This window comes from Emys orbicularis, chromosome 13 (genome assembly GCF_028017835.1).
Source record: "Emys orbicularis isolate rEmyOrb1 chromosome 13, rEmyOrb1.hap1, whole genome shotgun sequence".
Classification (NCBI taxonomy): domain Eukaryota; kingdom Metazoa; phylum Chordata; order Testudines; family Emydidae; genus Emys; species Emys orbicularis.
In genome coordinates, this window is record NC_088695.1 from 37,215,952 (window position 1) to 37,229,537 (window position 13,586).

A 13,586-nucleotide genomic window follows, 5' to 3' on the forward strand; every position below is an offset into this window, starting at 1 on the left:
TTCTTTATCTACTTTCTCTATACCAGTCATGATTTTATAGACCTCAATCATATCTCCCCTTAGACGTCTCTTTTCCAAGCTGAAAAGTCCCAGTCTTCTTAATCTCTCCTCATACGGAAGCCGTTCCATACCCCTAATCATTTTTGTTGCCCTTTTCTGAACCTTTTCCAATTCCAATATATCTTTTTTGAGATGGGGCCACAACATCTGCACACAGTATTCAAGATGTGGGTGTACCATGGATTTATATAGAGGCAACATGATATTTTCTGTCCTATTATCTATCCCTTTCTTAATTATTCCCAGCATTCTGTTTGCTTTTTTGACTGCTGCTGCACATTGAGTGGATGTTTTCAGAGAACTATCCACAATGACTCCAAGATCTCTTTCTTGAGTGGTAACAGCTAATTTAGACCCCATCATTTTATATGTCTAGTTGGGATTATGCTTTCCAATGTGCATTACTTTGCATTTATCAACATTAAATTTCATCTGCCATTTTGTTGCCCAGTCACCCAGTTTTGAGGGATCCTTTTGTAGTTCTTCGCAGTCTGCCTGGGTCTTAACTATCTTTAGTAATTTTGTATCATCTGCAAATTTTGCCACCTCACTGTTTACCCCTTTTTCCAGATCATTTATGAATATGTTGAATAGGACTGGTCCCAGAACAGAACCTTGGGGAACACCACTATTTACCTCTCTCCATTCTGAAAACTGACCATTTATACCTACCCTTTGTTTCCTATCTTTTTACCAGTTACCAATCCATGAAAGCACCTTCCCTCTTATCCAGTGGCAGCTTACTTTGTATAAGAGCCTTTGATGAGGGACCTTGTCAAAGGCTTTCTGAAAATCTAAGTACACTATAGCCACTGGATCCCCTTGGTCCACATGCTTGTTGACCCCCTCAAAGAATTCTAGTAGATTGGTGAGGCATGATTTCCCTTTATTAAAACCATGTTGACTCTTCCTCAACAAATTTATGTTCATCTATATGTCTGACAATAATGTTCTTTTTATAGTTTCAACCAGTTTGCCCGGTACTGAAGTCAGGCTTACAGCCCTGTAATTGCCGGGATCACCTCTGGAGCCCTTTTTAAAAATTGGCATCACCTAAAAAGAATGGCTCAGGTTTGGGAATCTCCCTCAGATCCTCAGCCGTGAAGACCGATGCAAAGAATTCATTTAGTTTCTCCTCAATGGCCTTATCGTCCCTGCGTGCTCCTTTAGCGTCTCGATCGTCCAGTGGCCCCACTGGTTGTTTATCAGGCTTCCTGCTTCTGATGTACTTAAAAAAAAAATTGCTTTTACTTTTTGAGTCTTTGGCTAACTGTTCCTCAAATTCTTTTTTGGCCTTCCTAAATATATTTTTACACTTCATTTGCCAGTGTTTATGCTCCTTTCTATTTTCCTCACTAGGATTTAACTTCCAGTTTTTAAAGGATGCCTTTTTGCCTCTCACTGCTTCTTTTACTTTGTTTAGCCATGGTGGCACTTTTTTGGTTCTCTTACAATGTTTTTTAATTTGGGGAATACATTTAAGTTGAGCCTCTATTATGGTGTCTTTAAAAAGTTTCCACACAGCTTTTGGCACTGTACCCTTTAATTTCTCTTTAACTAACCACATCATTTTTGTGTAGTTCCCCTTTCTGAAATTAAATGCTACAGTGTTTGGCTGCTGTGGTGTTTTCCCCGCCACAGGGATGTTAAATTTAATTATATTATGGTCACTATTACCAAGCGGTCCAGCTATATTCACCTCTTGGACCAGATCCTGTGCTCCACTTAGGACTAAATCAAGAATAGCCTCTCCTCTGGTGGGTTCCAGGACTAGCTGCTCCAAGAAGCAGTCATTTATCCTGAGGTGACATGTACCCAGTCAATATGGGGATAATTGAAATCCCCCATTATTGAGTTTTTTTATTTTAATAGCCTCTCTAATCTCCCTGAGCATTTCACAGTCACTATCACCATCCTGGTCAGGTGGTCAATAATATATTCCTACCGCTATATTCTTATTATTAGACCATGGAATTTCTATCCATAGAGATTCTATGGCGCAGTTTGATTCATTTACGATTTTTACTTCATTTGATTCTATGCTTTCTTTCACATATAGTGCCACTCCCCTACCAGCACGACCTATTCTGTCCTTCCGGTATATTTTGTACCCTGGTATTACTGTATCCAATTGATTACCCTCATTCAACCAAGTTTCTGTGATGCTTATTATATCAATATCCTCATTTAATACGAGGCACTCTAGTTCACCCATCTTATTATTTAGACGTCTAGCATTGGTATATAAGCACTTTAAAAACTTGTCTCCTTTAGCTGTCTGCCATTACACGGTGTAATTGAATGGGACTCTTTTTTATTTGACTGTTTCTGATCAGACCTTGCCTGTATTTTATCATTTTCCATCCTCTCATCCTCACTAGGACATAGGTAACAGTGTACTGTCCCTCTCTGCCTGGCTATTGGGGGCATTCAGCACCTGGTCATAAAGTTATTGGAGTTTGATCACTTACCTGCTCAGTCTGATCAGCGCTCCTGGGTATCCAAACCTGGGCACATCATCTCATTCTGTAAGTCCTTCTTCTGCAGAGAGTTTGTACTGCTGCCTTTGCCCCCAGCCTGCTATTCTGTCTCTCCCTCAGACTCGGACGACAGAGCAGAGTCCACTGAGGCACCTGTATACCACCCCTTATGACTCTGCAAAGAGGCAGTCTTGAGGAGCGTGCCACCCACAATTCCATGCCCCACCAGCAGCTCTGCCTCCTTCACCTGACATCTCCCAGCCCCTATGGGGAGTGTCCACGTTGCTCTTTCTCCCCAGTGGGCCTCTACACAAGTGACTTTTCTAGACATGTGACTGTCTAAATCCCAACCCTGTGGACTCTGCAGTCTCTGTACAGAGATAATTCATTCCTTGACACTGCAGGGAAAATCCAGCTTGTGTCTCTTCCGTGGAGTTAGTGAAGGCAAAGCTAGATACGAACAATTTCCAATAAACAAGCCACCAGGATCCAATCTCCTGCCAGGAACGGGATGTGTGAGAGAGGCAGGGAAGAGAGATCCAGTGCCCAATTTATTTCATTTTACTGCCATAATTCAGAAAAAGATTAACGGAAATGCCCCACTTCCTGTAGGGTTACATTATTGTCTAGTTGGGCTTTAAGAACCAAAATCCCAAATGGAGGCTGAGAAAGACGTAAAATTTTCCCAGTTTTCTCAGCTCTAGGGGTCTGAGCTTCAAAGACTGAGCTCCACCCAGGCCACAATGTCAAAGCACTGTCAACACAGCTATTTTTAGCACACTTGTGTGAGCCCCACTAGAATGTGTCTGTGGACCTGGGCTGGGATGCTCACTCCCAGATGCAGTGTAGACATACCCTTCAGGAGCGGGCATATGTGGTTCCTGGAGGGATCTGAACACTGTCGTTCTGTGTGGCCAGGTGTCAGAGCACGTGACCTGCAGCCGACATTTATAAAGCAAGCCTGTAGGTTAATCTGTGGAGGAGCTGGAACTAAACCCCGATTGCCTGAATCCCAGTCCAGTGCCTTAACAACCCTGTAAGAAATAAATCAAAGGAACTGAATAGAAGGTGTTGAAAAATTGTCCTCCTAATTTGTGGGCTCAGGCAGCTTTTATGAGACAAAGCTCTGCTCCCCCGTCTCCACCTCTGCCTGCCACTGGGGGTACGAATATACAAGAAATAAGCCAAAGAACAGGATGTCCATGTATAGTCAGATGAGTCAAATCACTGAATACATTGTAGCGGTTAAACCAAGTCTAGATTGGCTGAGCCACAGGCGGAGGAAGTATTGCTACCACTTTGGACCCCAGCGGATAGCCACATTCAGGCTGTTCAGTGATGAGGAGAAATGGATGGGAGAGTCAGGTATTTCCTTTGATGCGATCTCGTTTCAATGTACAAAGTCCCGGTTCCCTGCACACGGGAGGAACCCAACAAATAGAAGATCGTCTCTTTGCTTACAGCCCCAAGCCTCTCTAGCCAGACCCAGAAGCTCACCCCCAGTTCTGTCCACACACACATGCAGAGGGAGCTGTGTGAACAGCAGGAGAGTTGTTCTCTGCCTTGGTGCCTAATTACAGTCCACTTCTGAGTCACTCCCTGAGAGCCAGGCACTGCTGCAGGGCTGAGAATGCCAACAGAGGGGATTGCCCACACTCTGTTTGCTCCAGGACTGGTGTACAGGTATAAACGAAGTTACACTTGAAATATACTGGATACTGTGCCACTGATTTCTCCTCCATTGGGAAGCCGACCTGGCCTGCGAGGTCCCGGACATCTACAACTGCTCAGGAGAAGGGCAAAGCTATTCTGCCCGTCCTAGCAAAGTACTGCCACTACTGCTGCTATTGGCTGACTGGAAGCAGTTTTCTGCACCATAGGGTTGACAAGCCAGCAATGCGTGGGTTCCATGGGGAAGGCTCCTCACCGCAGAAGAGCTCAGTAACCTTGCCCTAGAAGAAGTTTTGATTCTGTGGTAATCAGCAAAGCATTGCCAAGAACCCCTAAGTGGGTGGGGCCCTGCATTTTGTCACTTTCCTTTTCCACTGACCGATGTAGCATGATGCAGCACATAACAGGAAATGTCACTCTTCTTAAAAGAAACTATTTTCATCACAGGCAAACAGAGGCTAATAGCAGCCTCTGACAAAGGAAATGAAGCAGCGAAGCGATTCAGAGACTTCAAAGAAAAGACCAGGTCACTGAACCACAGGGTTTCATATAAAACTGTAAAATCAATAAAGTAAAATAAAATAAAAAGGGTCCTGGTGATATTCTGGAGAAACCTCATTTCCCAGAGCCACTCACAGCAAGTGATCTTCACCCAGGAGAAGAAGGCAGCGCAATGAGGATTTCCCCCGTCTTGCTTTGGATTCTTTTCCCCGGTGACAATGACATGCGCTTTTTGTGAAACAGCAGAAATACACCATCATGTTTGTTCTCCTGCATGTGTGAGTTCCTGATCAGGGTGATAGAACAGGAGGGAAGGGATGTCCACCATGTACACACACACTCACACACACAGTCAGAGAGGGAGGGCTGCGATTGAAACTTGTCTGGGATGTCACCCAGCAGCATAGCATAAGTTTGAAATACAGACAGTATAGAGCCAATATTCATAACTTCAACTACAAAATTGCTACACACATATAGACAGCATAATTATAACCAGTAAACCATAACCTTGTCTTAGACACCCCATTTGACCCCCTTTATACAAGATCTGGGTGCCACTACAGGACCTTGGTTGCAACAATGATCTATATGGTCCCAGATTATATCAATACCGTCACACCCCCGCCATCAGCAGCCCTGCTGTACCGGACCGGACCAGCTTACTTTCACCTCTGCATTGGAGCCACAGTGGCTTACGCCTGCAGTGACTTTGGCTTTTTGTTCCCACCCTCTCTCCCATGGGCAGCTCTTTCTCACTTGTTCTTCTCAGTAGGACTCTCCTGTCACACTCATGCAGCTTCCAGCAGGGATTTTTCTCTCTGCCACTAGTAAGTGCTAAGGATTCAGATACCTGCCTGCCAGAGGGGCAGAGAGCCAGACAGATGTCTCCAGGAGATCCGCTCTGCAGAACACGAGGAAAAAGCTTTATTGCAAAACACATTTCATTGGTGCCCTGTGTTACAGGTTAGCAGTAAGTGAGATGACCACTTTCGAGATACAATCTGAGGCTAACCTCTCTGTGTGCATGTCTGTGATTATGTTTGAGTCATTCCCAGGAGTTTGCTGTAGAAGAGACAGGAGGGGTGAAGATGAATGACGGAAAAGGAGCTGTAGAAAGTGCAATCCAGCTGCAAAGAGCCAAAATCAAACTGTGGGAAGGGGATGAGTCTCTTCTTCCAGCTCTCAGGCTCTGATACCTTATATTTCCTCTATGTTCATGATGGGGAACTGTGCCCCTTGGGGCTCATCCCCTCCTTTCTCCTCACTCTGGAGTAGGCTCTGGATCCACTGAACCCTTCAGCCGGGCTGACTGACTGTTACAGGATTTCATTTACACAGATCCATGTGGGCTCTAGGTGGGAGTAGCTGCTGTGCACAGAGCTGGGAGCTCAATCTTTCTTCTGCTGGTTCTGATCCATTCCTAAACTAGGAAGGAGCTACAACAAAAAATCCAGAAACCACCAGTTAGTGGAGGAGACATGGCATGTGTTATTCACTGAGCACTGGTCCTCTTCATAATTTGCAACCACCCTGACCCCTCCTCTCCTGCCCCCCCCCCAAAAAAAACAAAATCAAAAAATCAATGTCCCCCAACAACAACAAAAGGAAGAAGTGAATTGTTAGAACTCAAAACTGATTTCATGCATGGTAAATTCCCAGTCAGCTGCCATGGAATACAAACAGTGGTTCTTACTGAATATTGTAGCTCACATCTACTATAAATAGGAAGGTTGTAACATAGAAAACTTGCTCTCTGGACTGTTGTCAATGGACACACGGATTCTGTACTCAAATTTTTATTCTCCTGCAAATCTTGTAAGCCCCAGATGTGGAAGCCCTTCTCTCGGGCAGTTTTTAATCACCACAAGAACATATTTGGGGCTTTCAAGCTCTGATGGAGAAGCCGTCTGAACCTGTAAACAGGGTGAGGCCGGTAATTTCAGTTAGCTCTGCCTAGCCTGCTTGATGGCCCATTAAGGACCATCAGCTATACAATGGACCCATTGAGAGAAGGCAGATACGCCTTGTAACTCAGCAAAGTATGCAGGGACTGGCCCATGTGACTCCAGACTCCATTTTGCTGTAATTTTCCACAGTAAGAACAAAGAGGTGTTCTTACACCTGGAAAAGACTATATAAGGCTAATGCCTCATCTCCATCTGGTCTTCAATCCTGCTTCATACCTCTGGAGGAACTTTGCTACAAGCTGAAGCTTTGAACAAAGGACTGAGGACCAGGGCCGGCTCTGGCTTTTTTGCCGCCCCAGGCAAAAAAGCCTCCGGCCCCCCCGCGCGGGGTGGAGGGCGGCCGGAGCCCCGGGGGGAGGGCGGCGAGCCCCGGCCGGGGCTCCGCTCTCCCCCCCGGCGGCCAGAGCGCCGGGGGGAGGGCGCCGGGGGGGAGGGCGGCCGGAGCCCTGGGAGGAGGCCAGGGGGGAGGACGCTGGGGGGGGGGGAGGGCGGCCAGAGCGCCGGGGGGAGGGCGGCGAGCCCGGCCGTGGCCCCGCTCTCCCCGGCGGCCGGAGCGCCGCGCCGCCCCCCTCCAGGTGCCGCCCCAACTACCAGCCCACCAAGCTTGTGCCTGGAGCCGGCCCTGCTGAGGACCCATCCCAGCGGGGGATGTATTCCAGAGACTTGATTTGAACCTGCAGTTTATTCTATCGCTGCTGCAAGCCTGAACCAAGAACTTTGCCATTACTGTATGTAATTGATTCCATTTAACCGATTCTAACTCTCATCCCTATCTTTTTCCTTTTATGAATAAACCTTTAGATTTTAGGCTCTAAAGGATTGGCAACAGCGTGATTTGTGGGTAAGATCTGAGTTGTATATTGACCTGGGTCTGGGGCTTGGTCCTTTGGGATCGGGAGAACCTTTTTCTTTTACTGGGGTATTGGTTTTCATAACCATTTGTCCCCATAACGAGTGGCACTGGTGGTAATACTGGGAAACTGGAGTGTCTAAGGAGATTGCTTGTGAGACTTGCGGTTAGCCAGTGGGGTGAGACCGAAGTCCTCCTAGTCTGGCTGGTTTGGTTTGCCTTAGAGGTGGAAAAAACCTCAGCCTTGGGCTGTAACTGCCCTATTTGAGCAATTTGTCCTGAGTTGGCACTCTCAGTTGGGTTCCGCCAGAACCGCATTGTCACAGGGGGCAAAAGGGGCAGCTGCCCTCAGACCCGGTGATTTAAAAGGGCCTGGGGCTCCTGGCAGCGGCCGGAGCCCCGGGCCCTTTAAATCGCTGCCAGAGCCCCAGGGCTCCCGGTCACCGCCGCTACCCCAGGGCTCCGGTGGTAATTTAAAGGGCTCGTGGCTCCAGGCCCTTTAAATCACGGCCAGAGCCCTGGGCGGTGTGGGCCTGGCAGCGCTGAAGGGCTGGCTCGGGGAGTCTGTCCCCAGCCCCTCCCCTTCTGCCCGAGGCCCAGAGCCCCCGCCCCACCCCCCACCTTGCCCAGGACCCCGGCTGCCCTGCATACCAGTAAGTCCCTTAAGTTACTTTCACCCCTGGGGCCATGTGACAGTCAGAGGTGCTGAGCTCTTGATAGAAACGCATAGGAGGTCACTGTTAAGGGTGCAAGTTTGCTGACGTTGGGTACATGTTGCATTTGGTTGTTTCGAAATGGAAGTGGAAGCCTTGAGGTCTGAAGTGCGGAACTCCCAGCCCTACAGGCAATACGGACGTGGGAAGGAATCCCAAAGTCCATGCTCTTAGCTTTCTATTTCCATGTGTTAACAGTTTTCGATGGAGGTGTGTGTGGGGGTGTAACCTTGGCTGCCGTTGTTCTTGCTAATTATTTCTAGCTCTGCAGTGCCAAGAGGGCTCAATAGAGATCAGGGCCCAGTTGTGCTGGGAGCTGTACAAATACCAAATAAGAGACTGCCCCTGCTGCGAAGTGTTTCCAATCTAAATAGGGACAAGAGACATGACAGTTGGGGGTAGGACAAAGCAGAGCTGGTCAGAAAACAGACATTTTTCCCTATGAGAAATTACCACATTCTGAACTTATTAAAAACAAGAATTTTCATTTTGAATCAACTTTTTGAATGGATTAAGTATTGTTTCACTTCATTTACCCCCCCAAAAAAACTAAAGGAAGCAATCCATGTCAAAACAAAACTAACATTTTCATTTCATTTTGAAACGTTGATTCAAAATAAAAAAAATTCACACATTTCACGGAATTTTCCCATAAAGTTTTCAGTTTCAATTACACATTGTTCAGCAACAGGAAAGCTTTCCACACTAAACCTTTCAACCTGATCTAAGAATAACGTTAAAACGTTAAGAGGCATGTGGTGCCACTGGATGAGTTCATTTTCTGCGGCAGCTATTGTCCATTTTCTGTGAGGCTAGGCTAGGTCACTGCACCGCAGGAAGTTGGTTTACACACTGCCCAGGGCAGATCTGCCAAATAAGAGAAGACTGAGGCCTGGTCTACACTAGGCGTTTATGTCGAATTTAGCGCCGTTACATCGAATTAACCCTGCACCCGTCCACACCACGAAGCTATTTAGTTCGACATAGAGGTCTCTTAAATTCGACTTCTGTACTCCTCCCCAACAAGGGGAGTAGCGCTAAATTCGACATGGCCATGTCGAATTAGGCTAGGTGTGGATGGAAATCGACGCTAATAGCTCCGGGAGCTATCCCACAGTGCACCACTCTGTTGACGCTCTGGACAGCAGTCCGAGCTCGGATGCTCTGACCAGCCACACAGGAAAAGCCCCGGGAAAATTTGAATTCCTTTTCCTGTCTGGGCAGTTTGAATCTCATTTCCTGTTTGGACATCGTGGCGAGCTCAGCAGCACTGGCAACGATGCAGAGCTCTCCAGCAGAGATGGCCATGCAATCCCAGAATAGAAAGAGGGCCCCAGCATAGACTGATCGGGAAGTCTTGGATCTGATCGCTGTGTGGGGCGATGAGTCCGTGCTTTCCGAGCTGCGCTCCAAAAGACGGAATGCAAAGATCTACGAGAAGATCTCTAAAGCCATGGCAGAGAGAGGATACAGCCGGGATGCAACGCAGTGCCGCGTGAAAATCAAGGAGCTGAGACAAGGCTACCAGAAGACCAAAGTGGCAAACGGACGCTCCGGATCCCAGCCCCAGATATCCCGTTTCTACGAGGCACTGCATTCCATCCTAGGTGCGGCCGCCACCACTACCCCACCACTGACCGTGGACTCTGAGGATGGGATATTGTCAACGGCCGGTTCCTCGGACATGTTAGCGGACAGGGAAGATGAGGAAGGAGATGAGGAGGACGAGGCAGTCGACAGCGCTTACAACGCTGATTTCCCCGACAGCCAGGATCTCTTCATCACCCTTACAGAGATCCCCTACCAACCGTCCCCAGCCGTTAACCCGGACACAGAATCAGGGGAAGGATCAGCCAGTAAGTGTTTTAAACATCTAAACATTTATTTTTAACAGAACAGGAATATTAACAATAACAACAATGGGTTTCTCATGATTAGTGTGCCCTAGGCGCTTAACGTTTCAGTCCTGGGCAGTGCAACTATTGAAAAAAAATCTAACAATGTCCGGTTTAGCATGATTGTTCTGCCCAAGCCGCTCTACTGTTTAGTCCCTGCCAGTGCAGCTACAGTAAAATGCGGTCTATATGTCCGGGAATAGAGCTGAAATCCTCAATGGACATCTCCACGAAGCTCTCCTGGAGGTAATTGGAAAGCCTTTGCTTCAGGTTCCTGGGGAGAGCGGCCTTATTGGGTCCTCCGTAATAGCAGACATTTCCGCGCCAGGAGACAAGCAAGTACTCCGGGATCATTGCCCTGCAGAGCATGGCGGCATACGGCCCTGGTCTTTGCAGGCTTTCCCGAAGCATTCTTTCTTTTTCCGTGTCTGAGATCCTCATCAGGGTGATGTCGCTCATGGTGACCTGCTTTGAATTAGGTAGGGGAATGTTAGTATTGGGACTGCTTGCCCGTTCCTTTACAGAACTGTAACCGGCGGTTTACAGCCAGGCGGTGGAGGCGGGAGAGGAGCAGCATACAGGGATCTTTCCCTGGGACAGCCGCGAGGGGGTGGGACAGGGGCAGAGTTCATGCTTGCCGGATTGCTGGCAGCAGGGACTGGCATTGCTTTCAATGTGAAAGGAGGCCAGTGCAACTATTAAAGTTTTAAGCAGCCACAAGTCTACGGCTTACCATGTCGGCCTGCTACACAAATTCCGGTGTCCTGCCCCGCTTCTCTGATCTGCACTGCAAGACCCCAGGCACTGAATGCGAAGGCCGAAAATTCGACCTTGTCCTGAGTGCGCATGTGATAGGTGCTGTGCATGGTCTTCTTTACAGAGAAAGACTATGTTCTTTGTTCACAACTAAATTTATCTTTGAGGAATTCACTCCCTTTTTCCCATTCCCACAGCTGTGACTGTCTCCCAACGTAGCCTGGCATCACACTCCCAGAGGCTAGCGCAGATTAGGCGTAGGAAGAAGAGGACACGGGAGGACATGTTCTCGGAACTTATGGGCTGCTCCCGAGCCCAGGCAGCACAGCAGACCCAGTGGAGGGAGAACTTGTCCCAAATGCACCGTTCACACATGGAACGGGAGAAGAGGTGGCGGCAGGAAGACCAGCAGGCGACTCAAACGCTGCTTGGACTAATGAGGGAGCAAACGGACACGCTCCGGCGCCTTGTGGATGTTCTGCAGGACCGGAGGCAGGAGGACAGAGCCCCGCTGCAGTCTATCTGTAACCGCCCTCCCCCGCCACCAAGTCCCATACCCCCCTCACCCAAAGTCCAAAGAAGGGGGGGCGGCAGAGTCCGTGAAAACTCTCACTCCACCCCTGCAGACTGCTCTACTCCTAGAAGGCTCTCATTCCCCAAAATTTGACAAGTCCTTTCCTTCCTGCCTCACCCAAGCCCCCGTCCAAGTTTCACCCCCCAGTTTCATGTGTAGTTGCTAATAAAAAATACGTTTCTGTTCATTACTGTTTCCATCATGTTCTTTAGAGGAGAGTCTGTCTGAAGGGGGGGAAGGGGGTTGGTAATTGGACAGGACAGTCACCTTTACCAGGGTACAGAGGCGGGGGCAGGTTCAGCAGCAGGGCACACATACATTGCAGTCACTAGTTACCCTGGTCAGTCTGGGAGGTGGTTTTAGTGTTCTGTGGGGGGTGGGGAGTGCTCTGTGACTTTGTGGCAGGGGAGGGCAGTTACAGATCTTATGCAGCGGTCCTTATCCTGGATCACAGAGCCACGCAGCAGGGGATCTGTAACGGTCCTCCCCCTGCCACAAAGTCACATAGCCCCCACACACACAGAGTCCCGAACAGGAGGGGTGGCAGGGTCCATTGAAACCACCAGTCCACCACTGCGGAGCCTGTCATTCCTGGAGTTTGGAAGCATCATTTGCATCACTACACTACACCCGCTCCCCACCACAGTCTGCGTCCCAGGTTCAACACTTTCCCACGAAAACAGTAATAAAGAAAACGGTGTTCATTAACAAAATTCAAGTGATTTTATTTTTAAACGTGTGTTGGAAGGGGGGGAACGGGGTATGTAACTGGAGAGGATACTGAACATTTAGTGGGTAAAGAAACGGGGGCAGGTTCAGCTTCTCTGTACACAAACTGAAAAGTCACTGGTTACCCTGCTCACTCAGGAACCTAGCTTTCAAAGCCTCCCGGATGCACAGCGCGTCCCGCTGGGCTCTTCTAATCGCCCGGCTGTCTGGCTGGGCGTAATCAGAAGCCAGGCTACTTGCCTCAACCTCCCACCCCGCCATAAAGGTCTCCCCCTTGCTCTCACAGAGATTGTGGAGCACACAGCAAGCTGCAATAACAATGGGGATATTGGTTTCGCTGAGATCACAGCGAGTCAGTAAGCTTCTCCATCTCCCCTTGAGACGGCCAAAAGCACACTCCACCACCATTCTGCACTTGCTCAGCCGGTAGTTGAAGAGTTCTTTTTCAGTGTCCAGGGCGCCAGTATAGGGCTTCATGAGCCAGGGCATTAGCGGGTAGGCTGGGTCCCCGAGGATGACTATAGGCATCTCCACATCCCCAAGAGTTATTTTGTGGTCCGGGAAGTAAATACCTTCCTGCAGCCGTCTAAAGTAAGACCTGAGTTCCTGAAAACACGAGCGTCATGAACCTTGCCCGGCCATCCAACGTTGATGTTTGTAAAACGTCCCCTATGGTCCACCAGTGCTTGCAGCACCATTGAAAAGTAGCCCTTTCGGTTGATGTACTGGCTGGCCTGGTGGTCCGGTCCCAGGATAGGGATGTGAGTTCCATCTATAGCCCCACCGCAGTTTGGGAATCCCATCGTGGCGAAGCCATCTATGATGGCCTGCGCGTTTCCCAGGGTCACTACCTTTGAGAGCAGTACCTCAACGATTGCGTTGGCTACTTGCATCACAACAACCCCCACGGTAGATTTGCCCACGCCAAAGTGGTTCGCGACTGACCGGTAGCTGTCTGGCGTTGCAAGCTTCCAGAGGGCTATGGCCACTCGCTTCTGGACAGTAAGGGCTGCTCGCATCCGGGTGTCATTGCGCTTCAGGGCAGGGGACAGCAACTCACAAAGTTCAAGGAAAGTCCCCTTCCGCATGCGAAAGTTTCGCAGCCACTGGGATTCATCCCAGACCTGCAGCACTATGGGGTCCCACCAGTCCGTGCTTGTTTCCTGGGCCCAGAATCGCCGTTCCACAACATCCACATGACCCATTGCCACCGTGATGTCCTCGGCGCTGGGTCCCGTGCTTTCTGACAGGTCTGTGCTACTCTCAGACTTCAGGCCCTCACCGCGGTGCCGTAGCCTCCTCGCCTGATTTATCTGCATCTGCCTCTGGGAAAGGTGGATGATAAGCTGTGAGGCGTTGACAACGGCCACAACTGCAGCGATGGTCG